The sequence below is a fragment of the Prunus avium genome, chromosome 3 (genome assembly GCF_965620075.1).
Source record: "Prunus avium chromosome 3, drPruAviu1.hap1.1, whole genome shotgun sequence".
NCBI lineage: Eukaryota > Viridiplantae > Streptophyta > Magnoliopsida > Rosales > Rosaceae > Prunus > Prunus avium.
In genome coordinates, this window is record NC_142286.1 from 20,945,225 (window position 1) to 20,959,544 (window position 14,320).

Below are 14,320 nucleotides of genomic sequence, written 5' to 3' on the forward strand. Positions count from 1 at the left end.
TGGGAGGAGTCATTTTGGTGAGTTTTGAGTGAAATCCAATCGCTAGAAGTACGGAATACACCAACCACTCCAATTGGGAACGAACTGCCGTTGAACTTGAATTGTCCAATTTGGAACACCTATTGATTTCGGATCGAGCCCAAAACTTGGGCAACGTCATCATATGCTGGGAGGAGTCATTTGGTGAGTTTTGAGTGAAATCCAATCGCTAGAAGTATGGAATACACCAACCACTCCAATTAGGAACGAACTGCCGTTGAACATTAATTGTCCAATTTGGAACACCTATTGCTTTCGGATAGAGCCCAAAACTTGGGCAACATCATAATATGGTGGGAGGAGTCATTTATTGAGTTTTGAGTGAAATCCAATCGCTAGAAGTATGGAATACACCAACCACTCCAATTAGGAACGAACTGCCGTTGAACTTGAATTTTCCAATTTGGAACACCTATTGATTTCGGATCGAGCCCAAAACTTGGGCAACATCATAATATGGTGGGAGGAGTCATTTGGTGAGTTTTGAGTGAAATCGCATCGCCAGAAGTATGGAATACACCAACCACTCCAATTAGGAACGAACTGCCGTTGAACTTGAATTGTCCAATTTGGAACTCCTATTGATTTCGGATCGAGCCCAAAACTTGGGCAACATCGTAATATGGTGGGAGGAGTCATTTGGTTAGTTTTGAGTGAAATCCAATCGCTAGAAGTATGGAATACACAAACCACTCCAATTAGGAACGAACTGCCGTTGAACTTGAATTGTCCAATTTCTCACACCTATTGATTTCGGATCGAGCCCCAAACTTGGGCAACATCATAATACGGTGGGAGGAGTCATTTGGTGAGTTTTGAGTGAAATCCAATCGCTAGAAGTATGGAATACACCAACCACTCCAATTAGGAACGAACTGCCGTTGAACTTGAATTGTCCAATTTCTCACACCTATTGATTTCGGATCGAGCCCAAAACTTGGGCAACATCATAATATGGTGGGAGGAGTCATTTGGGTAGTTTTGAGGGAAATCCAATTGCTAGAAGTAAGGAATACACCAACCACTACAATTAGGAACGAACTGCCGTTGAACTTGAATTGTCCAATTTCTCACACCTATTGATTTCGGATCGAAACAAAAGCTTGGTCAACATCATAATACGGTGGGAGGAGTCATTTTGGTGAGTTTTGAGTGAAATCCAATCGCTAGAAGTACGGAATACACCAACCACTCCAATTGGGAACGAACTGCCGTTGAACTTGAATTGTCCAATTTGGAACACCTATTGATTTCGGATCGAGCCCAAAACTTGGGCAACATCATAATATGCTGGGAGGAGTCATTTGGTGAGTTTTGAGTGAAATCCAATCGCTAGAAGTATGGAATACACCAACCACTCCAATTAGGAACGAACTGCCGTTGAACATTAATTGTCCAATTTGGAACACCTATTGCTTTCGGATCGAGCCCAAAACTTGGGCAACATCATAATATGGTGGGAGGAGTCATTTATTGAGTTTTGAGTGAAATCCAATCGCTAGAAGTATGGAATACACCAACCACTCCAATTAGGAACGAACTGCCGTTGAACTTGAATTTTCCAATTTGGAACACCTATTGATTTCGGATCGAGCCCAAAACTTGGGCAACATCATAATATGGTGGGAGGAGTCATTTGGTGAGTTTTGAGTCAAATCCAATCCCTAGAAGTATGGAATACACCAACCACTCCAATTAGGAACGAACTGCCGTTGAACTTGAATTGTCCAATTTGGAACACCTATTAATTTCGGATCGAGCCCAAAACTTGGGCAACAACATAATATTGTGGGAGGAGTCATTTGGTGAGTATTGAGTGAAATCCAATCGCTAGAAGTATGGAATACACCAACCACTCCAATTAGGAACGAACTGCCGTTGAACTTGAATTGTCCAATTTCTCACACCTATTGATTTCGGATCGAGCCCAAAACTTGGGCAACATCATAATATGGTGGGAGGAGTCATTTGGTGAGTTTTGAGTGACATCCAATCGCTAGAAGTATGGAATACACCAACCACACAAATTAGGAACGAACTGCCGTTGAACTTGAATTGTTCAATTTCTCACACCTATTGATTTCGGATCGAACCCCAAACTTGTGCAACATCATAATACGGTGGGAGGAGTCATTTGGTGAGTTTTGGGTGAAATCCAATCGCTAGAGGTATGGAATACACCAACCACTCCAACTAGGAACGAACTGCCGTTGAACTTGAATTGTCCAATTTCGAACACCTATTGATTTCGGATCGAGCCCAAAACTTGGGCAACATCATAATATGGTGGGAGGAGTCATTTTGGTGAGTTTTGAGTGAAATCCAATCGCTAGAAGTAAGGAATACACCAACCACTACAATTAGGAACGAACTGCCGTTGAACTTGAATTGTCCAATTTGGAACACCTATTGATTTCGGATCGAGCCCAAAACTTGGGCAACATCATAACATGGTGGGAGGAGTCATTTGGTGAGTTTTGAGTGAAATCAAATCGCTAGACGTATGGAATACACAAACCACTCCAATTAGGAATGAATTGCCGTTGAACTTGAATTGTCCAATTTGGAACACCTATTGATTTCGGATCGAGCCCAAAACTTGGGCAACATCATAATATGGTGGGAGGAGTCATTTGGTGAGTTTTGAGTGAAATCGCATCGCCAGAAGTATGGAATACACCAACCACTCCAATTAGGAACGAACTGCCGTTGAACTTGAATTGTCCAATTTGGAACTCCTATTGATTTCGGATCGAGCCCAAAACTTGGGCAACATCGTAATATGGTGGGAGGAGTCATTTGGTTAGTTTTGAGTGAAATCCAATCGCTAGAAGTATGGAATACACAAACCACTCCAATTAGGAACGAACTGCCGTTGAACTTGAATTGTCCAATTTCTCACACCTATTGATTTCGGATCGAGCCCCAAACTTGGGCAACATCATAATACGGTGGGAGGAGTCATTTGGTGAGTTTTGAGTGAAATCCAATCGCTAGAAGTATGGAATACACCAACCACTCCAATTAGGAACGAACTGCCGTTGAACTTGAATTGTCCAATTTCTCACACCTATTGATTTTGGATCGATCCCAAAACTTGGGAAACGTCATAATATGGTGGGAGGAGTCATTTGGTGAGTTTTGAGTGAAATCCAATCGCTAGAAGTAAGGAATACACCAACCACTACAATTAGGAAAGAACTGCCGTTGAACTTGAATTGTCCAATTTCTCACACCTATTGATTTCGGATCGAGCCCAAAACTTGGGCAACATCATAATATGGTGGGAGGAGTCATTTGGGTAGTTTTGAGTGAAATCCAATTGCTAGAAGTAAGGAATACACCAACCACAACAACTAGGAACTAACTGCCGTTGAACTTGAATTGTCCAATTTCTCACACCTATTGATTTCGGATCGAAACAAAAGCTTGGGCAACATCATAATATGGTGGGAGGAGTCATATTGGTGAGTTTTGAGTGAAATCCAATCGCTAGAAGTACGGAATACACCAACCACTCCAATTAGGAACGAACTGCCGTTGAACTTGAATTGTCCAATTTCGAACACCTATTGATTTCGGATCGAGCCCAAAACTTGGGCAACATCATAATATGCTGGGAGGAGTCATTTGGTGAGTTTTGAGTGAAATCCAATCGCTAGAAGTATGGAATACACCAACCACTCCAATTAGGAACGAACTGCCGTTGAACATTAATTGTCCAGTTTGGAACACCTATTGATTTCGGATCGAGCCCAAAACTTGGGAAACATCATAATATGGTGGGAGGAGTCATTTCTTGAGTTTTGAGTGAAATCCAATCGCTAGAAGTATGGAATACACCAACCACTCCAATTAGGAACGAACTGCCGTTGAACTTGAATTGTCCAATTTGGAACACCTATTGATTTCGGATCGAACCCAAAACTTGGGCAACAACATAATATGGTGGAAGGAGTCATTTGGTGAGTTTTGAGTGAAATCCAATCGCCAGAAGTATGGAATACACCAACCACTCCAATTAGGAACGAACTGCTGTTGAACTTGAATTGTCCAATTTCTCACACCTATTGATTTCGGATCGAGCCAAAAGCTTGGGCAACATCATAATATGGTGGGAGGAGTCATTTTGGTGTGTTTTGAGTGAAATCCAATTGCTAGAAGTATGGAATACACCAACCACTCCAATTAGAAACGAACTGCCGTTGAACTTGAATTGTCCAATTTCTCACACCTATTGATTTCGGATCGAAACAAAAGCTTGGGCAACATCATAATATGGCGGGAGGAGTCATTTTGGTGAGTTTTGAGTGAAATCCGATCGCTAGAAGTACGGAATACACCAACCACTCCAATTAGGAACGAACTGCCGTTGAACTTGAATTGTCCAATTTGGAACACCTATTGATTTCGGATCGAGCCCAAAACTTGGGCAACATCATAATATGGTGGGAGGAGTCATTTGGTGAGTTTTGAGTGACATCCAATCGCTAGAAGTATGGAATACACCAACCACACAAATTAGGAACGAACTGCCGTTGAACTTGAATTGTTCAATTTCTCACACCTATTGATTTCGGATCGAACCCCAAACTTGTGCAACATCATAATACGGTGGGAGGAGTCATTTGGTGAGTTTTGGGTGAAATCCAATCGCTAGAGGTATGGAATACACCAACCACTCCAACTAGGAACGAACTGCCGTTGAACTTGAATTGTCCAATTTCGAACACCTATTGATTTCGGATCGAGCCCAAAACTTGGGCAACATCATAATATGGTGGGAGGAGTCATTTTGGTGAGTTTTGAGTGAAATCCTATCGCTAGAAGTATGGAATACACCAACCACTCCAGTTAGGAACGAACTGCCGTTGAACTTGAATTGTCCAATTTCGAACACCTATTGATTTCGGATCGAGCCCAAAACTTGGGCAACATCATAATATGGTGGGGGGAGTCATTTTGGTGAGTTTTGAGTGAAATCCAATCTCTAGAAGTATGGAATACACCAACCACTCCAATTAGGAACGAACTGCCGGTGAACTTGAATTGTCCAATTTGGAACACCTATTGATTTCGGATCGAACCCCAAACTTGTGCAACATCGTAATACGGTGGGAGGAGTCATTTGGTGAGTTTTGAGTGAAATCCAATTGCTAGAAGTATGGAATACACCAACCACTCCAATTAGGAACGAACTGCCGTTGAACTTGAATTGTCCAATTTCTCACTCCTATTGATTTCGGATCGATCCCAAAACTTGGGCAACGTCGTAATTGATCGGTTCATAATTGTATATCATTTTGTACCCTTCTAGCTTATGATTTGGCTATGTGTTTGAGTTAAACTTGTGCTTTTAATCCTTTTTGTGTTTATCTTTCAGTTAATTGACATTTAGGTAACAATGATGACTTTGGATAGGAAATGATGCAATCCATGCATGTTAAGGCTTGATTTGGGTGAATGGAAGAAGGGCTTAAAGACAAACACATTTTGGCTACAACTCCTTTCCAGCCCAATTTCGTAGGTCAGCTTCTTGGCCTTGGATCAGCATGCTATGGGGCTTGGATGAGGTGAAGATCTTCATGAAACTTGTTCCAATGGGTGTCTAGTACAACATATCCAAATTTCAGCCCAATTGGACATTTGTGGAGTGCTCAGCCCGCCCAACACTCAACCCTGCTCAGGAGGATTTGCAGCTGCCAGCTTTGTCATGTCCCTCCATGTGCCTCACCCATGCTGCAACTGACTTTGGATCCAACATAATGAGTGAAGTGGGGAGGCATTCCAGCTATGAAATTCTAAAGGATCAAGTTGGTACATGCTGGAGTTATTATAGAGAAAGCATGTGCATGCATGTAAAGCATAAATGAAATGAAGTCAATTCCAGTCTCTGTTCGGCAGCCAAATTGCAAGGCCCAAAACGCATACTTCTACTGCTCCGATGGGACTACTTTCTTCATAGAAGTTGTTCCAATGGGTGTCTACTATAACATATCCAGATTTGAGCCCCATTGGATAAGTTTTGAAACCTCTGGCCTTCCTACACCAAGTCTGGTTCAGAAGACTCGTTTTTGTTCAACAACCAAAAGAAGACCACATGGGTTGGCAGCAAAAGGCAGCCACAATTGATCACCTTTGATCCCATGTGAAGAAAGCTTGAGGTACAGCAAAAGAAGTATGGGATGGGATTGATTCCAACCACACTAACATAGACAAGATGAAGTGGGAGTTATGGGTTGTATTAAATGAGGAATGGTGGTGTTGGATTTCATCATGATGTTCCTCCCTCTTAGCCCTATAAATAGAGGAGTCTTCAAGCTACAAAATTCACTTCAGCCATCCTCCACACTTCCATCATCCAGAAATCATCTTCATACATTCCCACAACCCCCAAACACTCAAGCAATCAACCCAATACTCTAAACTGTCCCAAAATCACCAAAACAGCTCCAGAAAACCTCCCTTCCATTTCCCTACGAATTTCCTCTTTCTCATCCATCACCACTCACTCAAGCTCATCTCAAATCACCTCCATATCCTTCATACATCCTTCTAGACGTGGAGAAGCTCTTGGAGAAGCATTGGACACTACAAGAACTTCAGAAAAGGGTTTTTCTACTCTTATGGCATTCATTATGTTTTCCCATTTCTATTTTAGTTTCTTTTCCATTATGAGTAACTAAATCCATAACTAGGGCTTCGATGTAACCTAACATGAATATTCTGGGTTTATAAGTTTGGAGTTTCAAGTTTGATTCATGATTCATGTTCTTATTCATTATGCTTATAAGTTAACATGCTTGTTTGAATGATTGATCACCATTAGAACTTGTTTGTTAACTATCTTGGTTTGAATTAAGAGTAGACACCATGCTTTAATTCGAATTGAACTATGAATAGGAAGAGTATGTATGGACATTCGACAACAGGGATTAGATACATGCTTGGTTGTTTAAATTGTTCTTCTATGCTTAATGGGTTCCTAATGCTTAATTTTAGGTTAGACAACAAATGATCAAATTAGGGAATTAGGAACACAAGGTTAGGATCAAACACCATGGCCTAATCATACTTTAGCTAGAATCAATCTTTGAATCTGAATTAGACTTGTTACTTGACTCCATATAACCCAGAATTGAATTGTTATGGTGATTCGAATGCCCTAGTCTCCAAATCTGTTTTCCAACTCTTAAAACCACTCTTTGTTACACTTGTTTATGTGCTTTCATTCGCAATTTCAGTTTGCTCACTTCCTTTCACAATCACAATCACTCTCACTTTAATTTCTGTTTTAGACTTAACTTCCTAACTTCTTGAATTCGGTAATCTACGTACATAACTAATTTGAACTTCTCAGTCTTCGTGGGTACGACCTCGTACTTGTCTTGCTATATTACTAATTGCCCCGTACAATTGCGAGTTAACATAATAATTAACAACAAATTTTGGCGCCGTTGCCGGGGACTGAACGAAAGTTCTTCCCTGGTTATGTGCCCAAGGTTACCCTATTCTTTTTAGTGTTTCTAATTAATCTAATTTTCTGTTTCAGGTAGTTTATGTCTAAAAGACCGTTCCTTGAACAAGTGAGGTCTTCGTTCCAACGCTCCAGATCTTTGAACGCAGGACCATCGTTGCAACCCAACCGGGTGATCTCTGAAGTTCATAATCGTCTAGAAAGAGAGTTGTCAACTGCAAAAGAGCAAGCTCTTGCCACATTTACAAGTATTGCTCTCCACACTGAACTTCCTGGTTCTTCACCTTCAAATTCGGAAGCAAGTTCAGACCAAGAAGAAGAAGAAGAGATGGCTGCCAATGAGTTCATGGGAGAACTTGATATCCCAACAATTCCAGCATCTCCTTCAAGCATTTTGCTGCCCACTGTAGCTCGAAATTATGAGCTTAAATCTTCTCATCTTAATATGCTGCCTTCCTTTTATGGTTTACCTAATGAAGATCCATTAACTCATATAAAGGATATTTTTAATGTTGTGAGTTCTTTTCCCTTGACAGGTGTGATAGAAGATCAACTTCGAATGAGAGTGTTTCCATACACTTTGAAGGATAAGGCGAAATATTGGTTGAATTCTTTGAAGCCTGGTTCACTCACTACATGGGCTGCCATTCAAAAGAAGTTCTTGGAGAAATACTTCTCCACGCAAAAGACCGACATGCTTAGGGATAAGATCTTGTTATTTGCACAGCAAGATGATGAATCGTTTTGTGAAGCATGGGAGAGATTCAATGGGCTGCTCAACCAATGTCCTCATCATGGGATTCCATTGAAGCTTCAAATGCGTATGTTTTATAAAGGACTAACCCCTTCTAGTCATAATATAGTCACCAATTTTGCAGGTGGTTCTTTTAAAACCAAAACTCCAGAAGAAACATACGAACTCTTTGAGGAGATAGCAATGGAGACCCAACATACGGATACAAGAGGTAAACGTGTTATTAGTGGTTCTAATGATGCTTCTAGTGTGCAGATTTCAAAACTGGAACAAAAGCTAGATGCTCTTCTTGCATTAAACTCAAGAAGCCCTCCGAAGGAAGTGTGTAGTATTTGCGAAACTCCTGACCATGCTACCATAGCTTGTCCACTTGGGGCTGGATATCCAGAATTTGTGCAAGAGCAAGCTAAGTTGGTAAATTCCTACAACCAAGGTCCAAGAAATGATCCATACTCTCAAAGTTATAATCCAGGTTGGAGGAATCATCCAAACTTTTCATGGAGGAATACTCAGAATCAAGCCAATCCCCTTTCATTCCAAAAGCCACAACAAACATCATCATTGGATGATATAGTTAAGCAGATGGCAATCAACCAATCCAATTTCCAGCAAACTACACAAGCTGCCATTGCCAAATTGGAAGTTCAAATAGGCCAATTAGCTGCTGAAATAACTCAAAGAGCACCTGGGAAAACTGGAATTGTCCAATTTGGAACACCTATTGATTTCTGATTGAGCACAAAACTTGGGCAACATCATAATATGGTGGGAGGAGTCATTTGGTTAGTTTTGAGTGAAATCCAATCGCTAGAAGTATGGAATACACCAACCACTCCAATTAGGAACGAACTGCCGTTGAACTTGAATTGTCCAATTTCTCACACCTATTGATTTCGGATCGAGCCCAAAACTTGGGCAACATCATAATATGGTGGGAGGAGTCATTTGGTGAGTTTTGAGTGACATCCAATCGCTAGAAGTATGGAATACACCAACCACACAAATTAGGAACGAACTGCCGTTGAACTTGAATTGTTCAATTTCTCACACCTATTGATTTCGGATCGAACCCCAAACTTGTGCAACATCATAATACGGTGGGAGGAGTCATTTGGTGAGTTTTGGGTGAAATCCAATCGCTAGAGGTATGGAATACACCAACCACTCCAACTAGGAACGAACTGCCGTTGAACTTGAATTGTCCAATTTCGAACACCTATTGATTTCGGATCGAGCCCAAAACTTGGGCAACATCATAATATGGTGGGAGGAGTCATTTTGGTGAGTTTTGAGTGAAATCCAATCGCTAGAAGTAAGGAATACACCAACCACTACAATTAGGAACGAACTGCCGTTGAACTTGAATTGTCCAATTTGGAACACCTATTGATTTCGGATCGAGCCCAAAACTTGGGCAACATCATAACATGGTGGGAGGAGGCATTTGGTGAGTTTTGAGTGAAATCAAATCGCTAGAAGTATGGAATACACAAACCACTCCAATTAGGAATGAACTGCCGTTGAACTTGAATTGTCCAATTTGGAACACCTACTGATTTCGGATCGAGCCCAAAACTTGGGCAACATCATAATATGGTGGGAGGAATCATTTGGTGAGTTTTGAGTGAAATCGCATCGCCAGAAGTATGGAATACACCAACCACTCCAATTAGGAACGAACTGCCGTTGAACTTGAATTGTCCAATTTGGAACTCCTATTGATTTCGGATCGAGCCCAAAACTTGGGCAACATCGTAATATGGTGGGAGGAGTCATTTGGTTAGTTTTGAGTGAAATCCAATCGCTAGAAGTATGGAATACACAAACCACTCCAATTAGGAACGAACTGCCGTTGAACTTGAATTGTCCAATTTCTCACACCTATTGTTTTCGGATCGAGCCCCAAACATGGGCAACATCATAATACGGTGGGAGGAGTCATTTGGTGAGTTTTGAGTGAAATCCAATCGCTAGAAGTATGGAATACACCAACCACTCCAATTAGGAACGAACTGCCGTTGAACTTGAATTGTTCAATTTCTCACACCTATTGATTTCGGATCGAACCCCAAACTTGTGCAACATCATAATACGGTGGGAGGAGTCATTTGGTGAGTTTTGGGTGAAATCCAATCGCTAGAGGTATGGAATACACCAACCACTCCAACTAGGAACGAACTGCCGTTGAACTTGAATTGTCCAATTTCGAACACCTATTGATTTCGGATCGAGCCCAAAACTTGGGCAACATCATAATATGGTGGGAGGAGTCATTTTGGTGAGTTTTGAGTGAAATCCAATCGCTAGAAGTAAGGAATACACCAACCACTACAATTAGGAACGAACTGCCGTTGAACTTGAATTGTCCAATTTGGAACACCTATTGATTTCGGATCGAGCCCAAAACTTGGGCAACATCATAACATGGTGGGAGGAGGCATTTGGTGAGTTTTGAGTGAAATCAAATCGCTAGAAGTATGGAATACACAAACCACTCCAATTAGGAATGAACTGCCGTTGAACTTGAATTGTCCAATTTGGAACACCTACTGATTTCGGATCGAGCCCAAAACTTGGGCAACATCATAATATGGTGGGAGGAATCATTTGGTGAGTTTTGAGTGAAATCGCATCGCCAGAAGTATGGAATACACCAACCACTCCAATTAGGAACGAACTGCCGTTGAACTTGAATTGTCCAATTTGGAACTCCTATTGATTTCGGATCGAGCCCAAAACTTGGGCAACATCGTAATATGGTGGGAGGAGTCATTTGGTTAGTTTTGAGTGAAATCCAATCGCTAGAAGTATGGAATACACAAACCACTCCAATTAGGAACGAACTGCCGTTGAACTTGAATTGTCCAATTTCTCACACCTATTGTTTTCGGATCGAGCCCCAAACATGGGCAACATCATAATACGGTGGGAGGAGTCATTTGGTGAGTTTTGAGTGAAATCCAATCGCTAGAAGTATGGAATACACCAACCACTCCAATTAGGAACGAACTGCCGTTGAACTTGAATTGTCCAATTTCTCACACCTATTGATTTCAGATCGAGCCCAAAACTTGGGAAACGTCATAATATGGTGGGAGGAGTCATTTGGTGAGTTTTGAGTGAAATCCAATCGCTAGAAGTAAGGAATACACCAACCACTACAATTAGGAAAGAACTGCCGTTGAACTTGAATTGTCCAATTTCTCACACCTATTGATTTCGGATCGAGCCCAAAACTTGGGCAACATCATAATATGGTGGGAGGAGTCATTTGGGTAGTTTTGAGTGAAATCCAATTGCTAGAAGTAAGGAATACACCAACCACTACAATTAGGAACGAACTACCGTTCAACTTGAATTGTCCAATTTCTCACACCTATTGATTTCGGATCGAAACAAAAGCTTGGGCAACATCATAATATGGTGGGAGGAGTCATTTTGGTGAGTTTTGAGTGAAATCCAATCGCTAGAAGTACGGAATACACCAACCACTCCAATTAGGAACGAACTGCCGTTGAACTTGAATTGTCCAATTTGGAACACCTATTGATTTCGGATCGAGCCCAAAACTTGGGCAACAACATAATATTGTGGGAGGAGTCATTTGGTGTGTTTTGAGTGAAATCCAATCGCTAGAAGTATGGAATACACCAACCACTCCAATTAGGAACGAACTGCCGTTGAACTTGAATTGTCCAATTTCTCACACCTATTGATTTCGGATCGAGCCAAAAGCTTGGGCAACATCATAATATGGTGGGAGGAGTCATTTTGGTGTGTTTTGAGTGAAATCCAATTGCTAGAAGTATGGAATACACCAACCACTCCAATTAGAAACGAACTGCCGTTGAACTTGAATTGTCCAATTTCTCACACCTATTGATTTCGGATCGAGCCCAAAACTTGGGAAACGTCATAATATGGTGGGAGGAGTCATTTGGTGAGTTTTGAGTGAAATCCAATCGCTAGAAGTAAGGAATACACCAACCACTACAATTAGGAAAGAACTGCCGTTGAACTTGAATTGTCCAATTTCTCACACCTATTGATTTCGGATCGAGCCAAAAGCTTGGGCAACATCATAATATGGTGGGAGGAGTCATTTTGGTGTGTTTTGAGTGAAATCCAATTGCTAGAAGTATGGAATACACCAACCACTCCAATTAGAAACGAACTGCCGTTGAACTTGAATTGTCCAATTTCTCACACCTATTGATTTCGGATCGAAACAAAAGCTTGGGCAACATCATAATATGGCGGGAGGAGTCGTTTTCGTGAGTTTTGAGTGAAATCCGATCGCTAGAAGTACGGAATACACCAACCACTCCAATTAGGAACGAACTGCCGTTGAACTGGAATTGTCCAATTTGGAACACCTATTGATTTCGGATCGAGCCCAAAACTTGGGCAACATCATAATATGGTGGGAGGAGTCATTTGGTGAGTTTTGAGTGACATCCAATCGCTAGAAGTATGGAATACACCAACCACTCCAATTAGGAACGAACTGCCGTTGAACTTGAATTGCCCAATTTGGAACACCTATTGATTTCGGATCGAGCCCAAAACTTGGGCAACATCATAATATGGTGGGAGGAGTCATTTGGTGAGTTTTGAGTGAAGTCCAATCGCTAGAAGTATGGAATACACCAACCACTCGAATTAGGAACGAACTGCCGTTGAACTTGAATTGTCCAATTGGGAACACCTATTAATTTCGGATCAAGCCCAAAACTTGGGCAACATCATAATATGGTGGGAGGAGTCATTTCTTGAGTTTTGAGTGAAATCCAATCGCTAGAAGTATGGAATACACCAACCACTCCAATTAGGCACGAACTGCCGTTGAACTTGAATTGTCCAATTTGGAACAGCTATTAATTTCGGATCGAGCCCAAAACTTGGGCAACATCATAAGATGGTGGGAGGAGTCATTTGGTGAGTTTTTAGTGAAATCCAATCGCTAGAAGTATGGAATACACCAACCACTCCAATTTGGAACGAACTGCCGTTGAACTTGAATTGTCCAATTTCGAACACCTATTGATTACGGATCGAGCCCCCAACTTGGGCAACATCATAATACGGTGGGTGGAGTCATTTGGTGAGTGAAATCCAATCGCTAGAAGTATGGAATACACCAACCACTCCAATTAGGAACGAACTGCCGTTGAACTTGAATTGTCCAATTTCTCACACCTATTGATTTCGGATCGAGCCCAAAACTTGGGCAACGTCATAATATGGTGGGAGGAGTCATTTGGTGAGTTTTGAGTGAAATCCAATCGCTAGAAGTAAGGAATACACCAACCACTACAATTAGGAAAGAACTGCCGTTGAACTTTAATTGTCCAATTTCTCACACCTATTGATTTGGGATCGAGCCCAAAACTTGGGCAACATCATAATATGGTGGGAGGAGTCATTTGGTTAGTTTTGAGTGAAATCCAATCGCTAGAAGTATGGAATACACTAACCACTGTAATTAGGAACGAACTGCCGTTGAACTTGAATTGTCCAATTTCTCACACCTATTGATTTCGGATCGAGCCCCAAACTTGGGCAACATCATAATATGGTGGGAGGAGTCATGTGGTGAGTGAAATCCAATCGCAAGAAGTATGGAATACACCAACCACTCCAATTAGGAACGAACTGCCGTTGAACTTGAATTGTCCAATTTCTCACACCTATTGATTTCGGATCGAGCCCCAAACTTGGGCAACATCATAATATGGTGGGAGGAGTCATTGGGTGAGTTTTTAGTGAAATCCAATCGCTAGAAGTATGGAATACACCAACCACTCCAATTTGGAACGAACTGCCGTTGAACTTGAATTGTCCAATTTCGAACACCTATTGATTTCGGATCGAGCCCCAAACTTGGCAAACATCATAATACGGTGGGAGGAGTCATTTGGTGAGTTTTGAGTGAAATCCAATCGCTAGAAGTATGGAATACACCAACCACTCCAATTAGGAACGAACTGCCGTTGAACTTGAATTGTCCAATTTCTCACACCTATTGATTTCGGATCGAGCCCCAAAAC

At 41.4% G+C, this 14,320-nt stretch overlaps 1 non-coding gene across 1 annotated transcript; it reads right to left on the reverse strand.

Annotated features, from left to right (window-relative positions):
* Nucleotides 1-8,210: 8,210 nt before the first annotated feature.
* LOC148295730 (small nucleolar RNA R71) lies at nucleotides 8,211-8,317 on the reverse strand. The gene has a single exon (XR_015834825.1). It is a non-coding gene; the product is annotated as a small nucleolar RNA R71 (small nucleolar RNA).
* Nucleotides 8,318-14,320: the final 6,003 nt, after the last annotated feature.